The sequence below is a fragment of the Vulpes lagopus genome, chromosome 1 (assembly GCF_018345385.1).
Source record: "Vulpes lagopus strain Blue_001 chromosome 1, ASM1834538v1, whole genome shotgun sequence".
NCBI lineage: Eukaryota > Metazoa > Chordata > Mammalia > Carnivora > Canidae > Vulpes > Vulpes lagopus.
In genome coordinates this window covers 152,004,077-152,015,579 of record NC_054824.1, presented here as the reverse complement: position 1 = coordinate 152,015,579, position 11,503 = coordinate 152,004,077, and the positions used below count along the sequence as shown (strand labels likewise).

At 42.6% G+C, this 11,503-nt stretch overlaps 1 pseudogene; it reads right to left on the bottom strand.

Moving 5' to 3' along the window:
- Positions 1-558: 558 nt before the first annotated feature.
- On the bottom strand, positions 559-9,022 carry LOC121487637 (annotated as a pseudogene).
- Positions 9,023-11,503: the final 2,481 nt, after the last annotated feature.

The following is an 11,503-nucleotide window of genomic DNA, read 5'->3' as shown; positions in this document are numbered from 1 at the left end:
CTCCTACCAGCCTTATGTGGTTTGCCCTGTACATTACTGACTTCTTTTGTCTTGCTGGGTTTTTTTGTTTATTTGTTTGTTTGTTTTTGTTTTTGTTTTTAACTGCTGGGGAAAAGTTTAAAAACATGAGAACTTATATCAACTTTTTTTACATTACACTTCCATTTAAAATCTTTAATCAAATTTTATCAGATTACTAGCCATATTACATGCTTTCTATAAACATGATTAGCTTTCTATAAACATCTTTACTTTCTATGTACAAATCAGTGTCAATGTAATAAAAAATAAAACTGTATACTAGGCAAAGAACTTCATTAACCTTGTTTCAAACTTTATTCCCAGCCTTCTTCAGCTTAATTAGCTGCAAAGAATGAATTGTGTCTAAGCAAAAGAATTGCACTGAAAAGAATTGCAATGTCCAAGGAGCTTGGGCTTTAAAATATTAGAGATCTAGCTTTTATCAGATCCATGAACAAAATTTTTAAAAGCAACCACTATAAAATAGCAACTCCCAGTAACTTCCCTTCAAGTTTTATCTTCTTTAGTTGACTCGATTCAGTTTACTTCATTCTTGGAAGCTTCATCAAAATTTTCCACAAGATATGGAACTTCATCATCATTATCCTCTCTGGTAGCAAAAGGGTGCTCTTCCATCCACAGATTGTGTGGACAGAGCTTCAGCCAGGCTTCTAGAACTAGTATGACTATCTGTACCACATTACTTTAAGATACTGGGTAGCATTTCTGTTGGCTTCTTTTCTCAGTGTGGCCTAGAATGGTGAAAGTGTTTGATGCCAGAGATGTCTGAACTTTAAGGCTGTTAAAGCGGATCATGGATATTTGTGAACATATTCACCTCTTCAATACCAAGGATATTGCTTACCCCTAACTCCTTTAAGGAGAACTGAAGGGTTTTTTTTGTTTTGTTTTGTTTGTTTTTTATCATATGCTGTAGCCATTCTATGAACTGTCTTCTTCTTTTAGTGAGCAGTTCCTTTCCCACCAATGTGCACCTGTGCTTACAGTTTAGCAAGTTTCTCCTGGTTCATAATGGTTTCTTTAATCTTGTCAGTGCAGAAATATGACTGTGTAAGGGACTGGGTCAGTGCTCAGGGAGTCTCAGGTGAACCACCTGAGATTGTCTTACTGCTTTTAAGATTTTTTTCTTATTACTGTATTTTGCAAATTTGATTACAATATATTTTGCTGTTGGCCTGTTTTTGTTTATTTTGATGGGAGTTCTTTGTGTCTCCTGGATCTGGATATCTGTTTCCTTCCCCAGATTAGGGAAGTTTTCAGTTGTTATTTCTTTAAATAAATTTTCTGCTCCCTTTCTCTCTTCCTCTTCTTCTGGGATTCCTATAATACAAATGTTATTACATCTAATGGAGTCACTAAATTCCCTAAATCTATTCTTATTTTGCATAATTCTTCTTTCTCTCTTTTGTTCAGCTTAATTGCTTCCCATTACTTTGTCTTCTAGGTCGTTAATTCATTCCTTTGCTTCTTCCAGCCTGCTGTTCATTCCATCAGAGGTGTTTCTAATCTCGTCTTTCTGCACTCTTCATCTATAATTGATTTTTTTTTAAGCTTTTTATCTTTGTGGTGCCTCACTGATGTCTTCCAACCTTTTCTCAAGTATAGTGAGAATCCTTATGATCATTGCTTTAATTTCTCCATCAGGCATGTTACTTATATCTGGTTTTCTTAGATCTCTGGTCATAGCCTTATCTTGTTCTTTCATTTGGGATAAATTCCTCTGTCTTCTCATTTTGTTTAGGTCTCTGCCTTCTTCTCTATGTTAGGAAAGCCAGTTATGTCTCCTGCTCCTGAAAGTAATGGCCTTGAGTAATGGCCTCAAGAAGAGATCTAGTAGTTCCCGGGGCCTCATGCTTCAGGGAGAGTCTCCAATGTGTGCTGCATATGCTCTGCTATTATGTTCTAATTACTCTCTCCTTTAGATGAGCCATGTTCCAAAGTTCTCCTTGTCTGCTGTGGGCAGTGCTTCATCCCTGGCGTGAATGTGGTGATTTTTAACAAGGTGTGCTCTGATATGCTTGTGAGATGAGATCTGTCACCACTTCCACTGGAACTGAGGCCCTGCAAAACCCTCTGGTTAGGAGACTTGGTGTGGGCAGGGGTTTGTGCTGGTCTTCTGGAGGAGGGACCTGCCACACTGGAACTGAGGCAAACATGACTGAAAAGGGCAGTTCCACCAGAGTGCACAGGGGTGGGCTTAGTGTAAGTAAATTAGGCAACAGTGTGGGCATTGGGCTACTTCCCAAGTTGGCTCTGTATTTATGCTGTGGGACAGGGGAGGGAAATAGTTCTGGTCAGCTCCTTTGTTCCCAAAGAGATGTCTCCATGAACACTGCCTCTCAGGGACAGGCTCCAAGAAGAGCAAATAATCTCCCCACTCTGTGCACCAGGCACTTGTCAGGTCACTGCTTCCATCCCATTTGCTCCCACCCCCACCCCAAGGTTATTTGTCTGCCTTCTTTCCAAGAGTACAGCTCAGTATCCTCAGGGCGCTATCCCAGCCAAACCCTATGACCTTTAAAATTCCAGGCTTTAGGGCAGCCTGGGTGGCTCAGTGGTTTAGTGCTGCCTTCAGCCCAGGGTATGATCCTGGGGACCTGGGATCAAGTCCCATGTTGAACTCCCTGCGTGGAGCCTGCTTCTCCCTCTGCCTGTGTCTCTGCCTCTCTCTCTCTCTCTCTGTGTGTGTGTGTGTGTGTGTGTGTGTGTGTGTGTCTCATGAATAAATAAACAAAAAATCTTTCTAAAAAAATGAAAAAAATAAATAATAAAAAAATAAAATAAAATTCCAGGCTTTAGAGATGCCTGGGTGGCTCAGTCAGTTAAGCAACTACCTTCAGCTCAGGTCATGATCCCAGGGTCATAGGATCAAGCCTCACATTGTGCTCTCTGCTCAGCCGAGAACTTGTTTCTCCCTCTACCTCTGCCCTTCCCCCCGTTTGTGCTTGCTCTCTAACACTCTGTCACAAATAAATAAATAAATAATCTTTAATTTAAAAAAATTTCAAAAAAAAATCCAGGCTTTAAGTACTACTCTCTCATTGCAAGAACTCATGAAATTCAGCCCCTCTTGTTTTCCAAGCCAGTGGCTATGGGGAAATGTTCTTGTGTATTCTCCTGTGTGCTCTTTTCTCTCTCATCCTTCTCAACAACCATAGCTCCTTCCCCTCTGCAGCAGCTGGGATTTGTTTCTCCCTTAAACCATGTCTCCACATTTCTTACCTTTTTCAAGGTGTCTTCCTCTCCCCCCTTTCATTGTGAAGTTTGTTCTTTAAAAAAAAAGATTTTATTTATTTATTCATGAGAGATACAGATAGAGGCAGAGACATAGACAGAGGAAGAAGCAGGCTCTCACAGGGAGCCCAATGTGGTACTCAATCCCGAGACTGGGATCACACCGTCAGCCGAAGGCAGACACTCAACCACTGAGCCACCCAGGTGTCCCTATGGAGTTTGTTCTATCAGCCTTAGGGTCAATTTCTAAGTATTTAGGATTATTTGTTAGTTATTTAGTTGTATTCATGGGACAAGGCAGGCCTAGAGTCCTCTTACTCTGCCACCCACCGTCTTGCTCTATCCTTTTCTTTCTGCAGATTAATTTCTCTCTTCACTCATCCATTTCTGGGCCTGTCAAAGTTACTACAAAATGGCAGTCTAATCATTAAAGTCAGCAAAACCTTCCAGCTCAATCCCCACCATCTCCCAATCCCCACTTGCCAGACAAGGGCATCTACCCCAGGTGTCCATCCCTGGTCCCATCAGCTGTGCCCAGGCACACATTCTTTGCTGTTACTAGAACAGTTTCTCCAAGAAGGGGAATATGCTGGAATAGGAGAGTGCAATGAAGGGGTAAATAAACTACAATTGAAAGAGAACCATGCACTCCAATCTCCAAGGGCAGGAAAAGATAGATGTCCCAGCTCAAGAAGAAAGAGAAAATTTGCTCTTCCTTCATCTTTTTGTTCAGTTGAGGCCCTCAGCGGTGCCCACCCACATTGATTAGGGTGGATCTCTTTACTCAACCTACTAAATCAAATGCTAATATTTTCCAGAAATATTACAGACACACCCAGATATGATGTATGACCTGAGCATCCCTTAGTCCAGTTGAGTTGACACATAAAACTATCACAAGACTTAGGATTTGGAGACTGACAAACCTGAGCTCAAATTCTACCATATTACTGGTTTGGGGGGAAAAAAATCTCTTGATTACTTTGAATCTCACCTTTCCTTATTCATAAAAAAGTGTCTTTGTCGTGGTGTTATCATGTAGATTCAAAAAAATTAAACAACATAATATATCCAAAAGACTTAGCAAGAGCCCAACGGGTAATAAACAGTCAATAAATGCTAGTAAGCACTACAACCAGACTCCAAGAGGAAAGCAGTGTTCATTCCCAAGAAAAATTTTGCAGAAAGGTCCCTTTTTAGTCTACCCTCTTCCCAAATTTGGAATCATGATCTGAGAGAAGGAGAATATAAGTGACAAGAAAAAAGAAGGAGAGTGAGCACAAAATACTATAGACACACTAATAATAAAGTCTCTGAGTCTGTGTTTGCCCATATCAAAAGTTGAGATTTGAAGACTTGAACCATCACTCTGAACATGCCATTTGCAGCATTCATTGGATGCACTGTGTTTATTGCCATGCATCTATTTCATCCTAATAGCCTGAGAACCCCCAGAGTACAGAGACAGAGTTTTATTCATCTTAACTCTCTAGCTCCTTGCTTAGTATCTAATAATACTTACTGCTGGATAATAAGTTTCTGTTGAATTACTGCTGGATAATAAGTTTCTTCCTACAGAAGAAAGATAGGAAATGTATGAAAGAGATGTGGTTCAGACCAGTAGCAATCTTGGCCACTCTGCTTGGGCCCCAAGTCATCACTCTGAGGTCAGACCCACCATTGCATAAACTCAGTCTCCTACAGAGGGCCAGGCTTCCTTCGGGCTCTGCAGACCAGACACAATAGAAGGCTGGACAGCTTCTCTGGACTCTCCAGGAGCCAGCCCCAGGCAAAGCAGGATTGAGTTCTGAGTGAGCAGGCCCAGGAGCTGCTGGCTCAGCTGCCAGAGCCCCCTTACTTCCAAAAGTGGTTGGCTTCTGCCCCAAAATTACCATTTAATTTTCAGACATGAGTTGCTAGAACTATTCCAAAGAGGCCTAAGTGCCCCTGAGGGGCAGTGCAGGTTGGGATCATATTCCTCCTGCCAACACACCCTGCCTCTTCAGGGCCAGCGCCTTCTACATCCTGCATCACAAATTCTGGTCATTCACCTCTGATTTCATTGGGAAAAGAGTGCTGATATTTTCATTGTATATTGAACTATTGCACTAGAGGAATGTCACCTCACATTCTCTCCAGGAGACAGGACACAGCCACAGGGATGCACTGAATGACAGCAGAACCACTAACAGCACTCTCTGTCCCTCTGTTCTCATCACCCTCTGAGGCAGACATAAATACTGCCCCCCACCAAAAAAATTTTCAAGTGAGAAAGCCAAGGCTAAAATTTCAGACTCAGTGGTGCTTCAGAGAGATTGTGGCCCATGGAGCGAGCATTTGAACCCAGGTCTGGAACAAATAGAATGAGGGGGAGAGGCAAGAGGAACAGAAATTCTCAAAGAGTAATGATTTTTTGCAGCTGGCACTTATTTAAAATCTTTTGTGCCTACTGACATAATCTTTGAATTCACTTTGTTTCTCAGTGAATGAATTGGAAGCCATTTCATAAAGGAAGACCTCAGATGAATACAAGGAGGTGATCTTTGACTAACTTTGCATGTACTTTCTGGGCCAAATGGATTTGCAAATAAGAACATTAGAGAGACTTCAGCTTGAGAAGAGTGATAGGCATTCGAACCTCACTTGCTGGCTGATGACCTCTATGCAATTTCAACAATAGTTTCCAATATTTCACTTAAAATCAGTGTGGCTTAGGTATGAAATTGCTTCTGCCTAAAGCAACCCTGAGGTCTAAACAGTAACTGTGACCATAACCATGACAGGGAGGCTCTTGAATTTAAAATATATTGACCGTTCACAGCACACCTTACAAATTCATCTCAGGATTTCTCAGCTATGGAAGTGCACTTAATCTTATATTCCCTTCACTCCTGACCCCCCAGATGGGACTCTGAGCCACCCTGCTGGCTGGATATGGATCATTCAAAATGGCCATTTCCCTTCAGTCCCACAACCTGACCTAAAGTCTGTGAGCAATGAGATTATCTTCTTGGATAGGACTTGATTGCTTAATATAATAAGATGCCAGATATTTCCCCTGAAGCAGAACTTAGTCCTTTTCTTTTCTCAGCAGTATTTCTCAAAATTCTTTCCATGGAACATGAGTTCTATTAAGGTCTCCACTAAAAGCAGAGTCTGGGATGTGCAGGTAAATAAGGAACACTCGTCTGAGATAGTTGGCAAGCTCTGAAGGGGAAGCTTCACACACGATGACTTGGCGCAGCTGGTAACCAGCCAGAAGAAGGGAGACAGAGCTCTTTTCACATAGGACTTTCTGCATTTAAGAGAAGGAAGGAAGATCCCTTGCAGCCCCAGCAACAATGTACTAATCACCATTTGCAGCCAATGAGAGACCACCACAACCTTACATTCTCCTTCTCAGGTAAACTCCTGTCCAGATCAACCCTCCCCAGGCTCCTCCTAAAACCAAATAAAAGCTTGTCTTCCCTTTGTCTCTTTAGACTCTTTGCCTGTAGCTCATCATAGCTTGCTTGTCTCAAAGTGCCATTCTTCTGCTATTCCTAAATAAACTCTTTTTTTTTTTTTTAACTTAAATAAAGTTGCTCTTTGCTCTTTTGGAAGTTAACCATGATCTAATGAATTTAGTAAGTTGGGAAATACTGCTTTTGATATTTGTAGCAGCCATGGCTTCTACCAAATACGCAACATTTGTGTTCTACAATATTTGCCTACTTTTGAGTGATACCTATTACCATCCCTCTGATGAATATTCCATGGGATGCACTTTGGAAATCCTGTTGTTTAAGAAAATTCTGGACTATGGGGGTGCTTGGGTGGTGCAGTCAGTTGAACTTCTGACCCCTGGTTTTAGCACAAGTCTGGATCTCAGATTGGGCCCCATGTGGGGTCTGTGCTCAGCACTGATTCTGCTGTAGATTCTCTCTCCCTCCCTCTACTGCTCATGCTCTCTCTCTCTCAAATAAATAAATCAATCTTTTTTAAAAAAGAGAGAAAGAAAACACTGGAGCATGAAAATTATTTACAATAAGCCTACTCACAAAATCCCATAAATATCTGAAATCATACCAAAAATCTCCTGGAAAAAGGTCGAGTTGCCCATTTCAGAAATAAGGTGATTTTTTTTGTAATAATGACTACTATTTAAAGCATCTGTTGTCTCATTGAATCCAAAGAATTACCTCACAAAATAAGTATAGTTCTTAAACTGATAAGAAAAAAGGTTCAGAGAAGCTAAGCAACAAATAGTACTGGGAAGAGACAGGACCTGAGTTTTTCAGGTAAGTTCAAAACACAAGTCCTTAAAGACTCTATTATTGTTGAACTTTCTGTGTTGGGGCAGAGAATGTCCCCTCCTCAGACATCCCGGTGTCTTGTACACACCAAATGTACACACCAGACTGCAGCCCTCATGGGTGCCCAGGCTGAGCAGAGCCTACAGGAACTACAGCCTCCCTCCCTCAGCCAAGACCAGCTCAGCAGCTTCCCAGTAAGAAGCCAGTGATGAAAGCTTCAAGCCAGTCCCCATGGCGTGATGGAGATCAAATCAGCAACCCAAGGAATTTAGTCTCAGCTTAGGATTAGGGCCTCGAGACCCCACGACCCAACCTGGCTCAGGGCTCTGCTCTGAGGGACTAAATTCTCTTATGGGCACCATATTTATGCTCAAGCATAAGCGAGGCCCAGCTCAGCATCTTTTATCACACACAAGATATTTAATGAGCCCCTACTATGTGTCAGTCAGTATGATGGAATAGACTCTGGAGCTCCAAGAGCACATGGCAGGAGAAATCCCTTTCCTCACCGAGCTTCTTTTCAAATAGGGGGATGGTTAGTATAATATGATGGTAGGTAACAATAAGGACTTTAAGGAAAAAGAAAGCAGGGTGTGAGGGTGGCAGTTGCCATAAAAAGCTCAGGGCAGGACTCCATAAGAAGGCTCCTTGCTTGGGCAGAGACCTGAAGGGAGGGAGGGAAGGTCTGGGGGAAGACCAACCCCTCTGGCCCTGGCCTGTGCTGCCTGCCCAGGAGGTGTGACTGGGGGCAGCCCTGTGGGGGCTGGCAGAGCCTGCTACCCAATCTGGGGAGGGGGCCAGCCTGGAGGGCAGAGGGGAGGGCCCAGTTGGGACTGCTTCCTAATCTGCTCTAATTTGTTTGGGAGCGAGGCCAGAATGTGGGAGGGAATCTTGCAGTGGATTTCAGTAGCTGAGGCTGAGCTCCACTTGGCCCTTTGCAGTTTCCCACAGGGTTGCCAATACCCACACTCTCTGGTGGGATGGTGTGGGAACCAGCTGCACTGATCCCCAGCTTGGCAACCTTGAGCGAGTTAGTTACCCTCTCTGTACCTCACAATCTCTCATTCATAGGACAAAGGGAATAGTAATAGCATCCACTTACGGGGTTTTGAGGATTAAATACGTTAATATATGTGAAATATTTAGAAAAGCAGTGCCTCCTACATAAGAAGTTCTCAACATGTAGTAGGTATATCACTATTGTTTGTGTCTGCATCAGAGTGGTGTGTGGGGGGGTGGGTGGGGGTGTCAGAGAGTGTGAGTCGGAGGGAGGACAGGTGAACAATCTCTAAGGTCTCTTCTGGCACTAAAAAAGAAATTGATACATATCTGTAAAATATATAATAATATAATTAACATTGCATAAAATATTGCACATTTTGTCTGATATCTCATGTTAGTAGCTGTCGCAGAGGCTATCAACAAGACCTGTTAGCAACTCTTACCTCCATTTCCCTATCCAATCTCATAGGAGAGAAACTGAGGCAAAGTGTGAACTTGTACTCAGGAAATTAATAATGAGGTTGGTAATTGCACAATCGTTGGGACAACAGCATCAGGACAAATCTAAAGTCATTTGATGTATAGAAGAGCGATTTCCCACAGTAAAACGAAGCTCTCTTTATTTGCTTCTGCTAATTAAAAAATCAGAGCTAAAGATATTTAAACACTACAGTTAAAATGGCATGGCTCTGTATCGGCTTAATGAATTCCCTCATGAAATCAACTCTAAAATCTTACCTCTTCTACGTAAATCACCAAATGCAAGCTTGTTCACTTACAAGCTTTATGGTTAATTTTTATGCTCAGTGTTTACACTTTTTTCTATAGGTTACACAATAACCTTTGGCCAGAAGAAGTAAATTTCTGGCTTTCTGACTTAACACAGGCACTTCTTTTAACCAGAAAGAAAAATAATTTTTTATTTAAAATTGACGATTACTGGTGGTTTTGATCTTACTGTGAGTTCACCATGGATCTCATTAGAAGCAAGACTCTATATGAAGCTCATCATCATTCTCTGGTGGAATGCCTCCTCCACGAACAGTGCTTACAAACACTAAACTCATCACCTGTCCTTCCCAGCATCCTCCCCTGATGAGGGGCCTCCACCTGGGGTGGCACCACCCTCCACTCAGCTTACTCCGCCAATCAACCAGTCCCATCAATTTCCCACTTTCAATACCTCTCAAATCTTCAAATCTGCTTTGTTTTCTCCAGCACCTGCCCCACTCCTCAGCCTACATCAATTCTTAAATAGATTGTAATAGCTTCCCAGTGGCCTTCCTGCCTCCAGCCTCTGTACCTGCTAATTCATTCTCTGTATGGATGGGTTTACAACAGTGATGTTCTAAAAGGAAAATCTGGGGGTTCCTGGGGGGCTCAGTGTGGTAACCATCCTCCCCTCAAGTCATGATCTCTGGGTCTGGGGAATCTGAGCTCAGTGGGGAGCCTGCTTGGGATTCTCTCTCCCTCTTCCTCTGCCGCTCCCCCTGCTTGTATTGTCTCTCTCAAATAAACAAATAAATATTTTTTAAAAATACATAAAACAAAGTAAAAAATCTGACCATCTTACTCTCTTGCCTAAACCTTTCTACGGCTGCTTTTTAGGTCTGAACTCCTGGTTGTGGGACAAAAGGCCTTGTGTTCTGGCCACTGCTTATTTACCTGACCTGCAATCAGTGCCACTCCCACAACGGTACCATGAACAGAATTTGGTGCTTCCATCTCTGAAAGGCATTGGGCTTCTCAATTATCTATTGCTGTGTAATCACCATCCCCAAACTAACCACATGATTTATTGTTTGCCTGGGCTCCTTCATTTGACTGTGTTCGGTGGAAAGGTCTAGGGGCTGGCAGGTCAAAGATGGTTTCATTCACATGACTGGCAGTTGACTGAGAGCCTTCATGCTCTTCTACTGACCTCTCATCCTCTGGTGGGCTAGGCCATCTTATTTACAGTACTCTCAGGGCAGCATTTGAAGACAGTAAGTAAATGCAGAAAATCCAAAGCCTTTTACAGCCTAGCCTTGAAAGTCACATAACATTGCTTCCTCTATATTTTACTGGCAAAACAATTTCCAAGGCCTGCCCAGAGTCCATAAATAGTCTCCTTCTCTTGATGGGAAGAGTGACAAAGTCACATGTGCACACCCATGCAAAGGGACATGTGGACCAAGTTAGGAATATGTGATTGCATTTTGCAATCTGTGGCACTAGCATAAACTAAATGCTTTCTGAAGGTTATGGGGAGAAACCAAGGGACATGACCAGTCTGTTGGCCCTGATGATATCTGGGAAGCTAAGGAGTGTGGCTAGTCTGAGGCAGAGAGAAGATCTGACACTAGGTAAGATGGACTGAATGGTCCTCTTAAAGAAGGCACCACGATTTTCTTTTATAATCACCATTCTCAACTTGCTGTGAGCCAGGGCAGCCACTAGGAGGGATAGAAAGGAGGCAACCAGGATACCTTTTTATGCTCTAAACCTATTGATCACACAGAACACTTTGTGTTTAAAATTTCTAGGGAGAGGGATGCCTGGGTGGCTCAGCAGTTAAGTGTCTGACTTTGGCTCAGGGTGTGATCCCAGAGTCCAGGGATCAAGTCCCACATCAGGCTCCCTGCATGGAGCCTGCTTCTCCTTCTGCCTATGTCTCTGCTTCTCTCTCTCTCTGTAACTCTCATGAATAAAAAAATAAAATCTTTTTAAAAAGATCTTTAAAAAATTTCTAAGGAGAAGAAATAGGGACACTTATCAGAGTAAATACCAGTTACATTGCCTGGAAAGTCCATCCTGGATGTCTGTCTATCAGAAACAACAGGGGTGCCTGGGTGGCTCAGTTGGTTAAGCATCAGACTCTCAGGGTTGTTAGATCAAGCCCCACATCAGGCTCTGCACTCAGTTCAGAGTCTACTTAAGAGTCTCTCCCC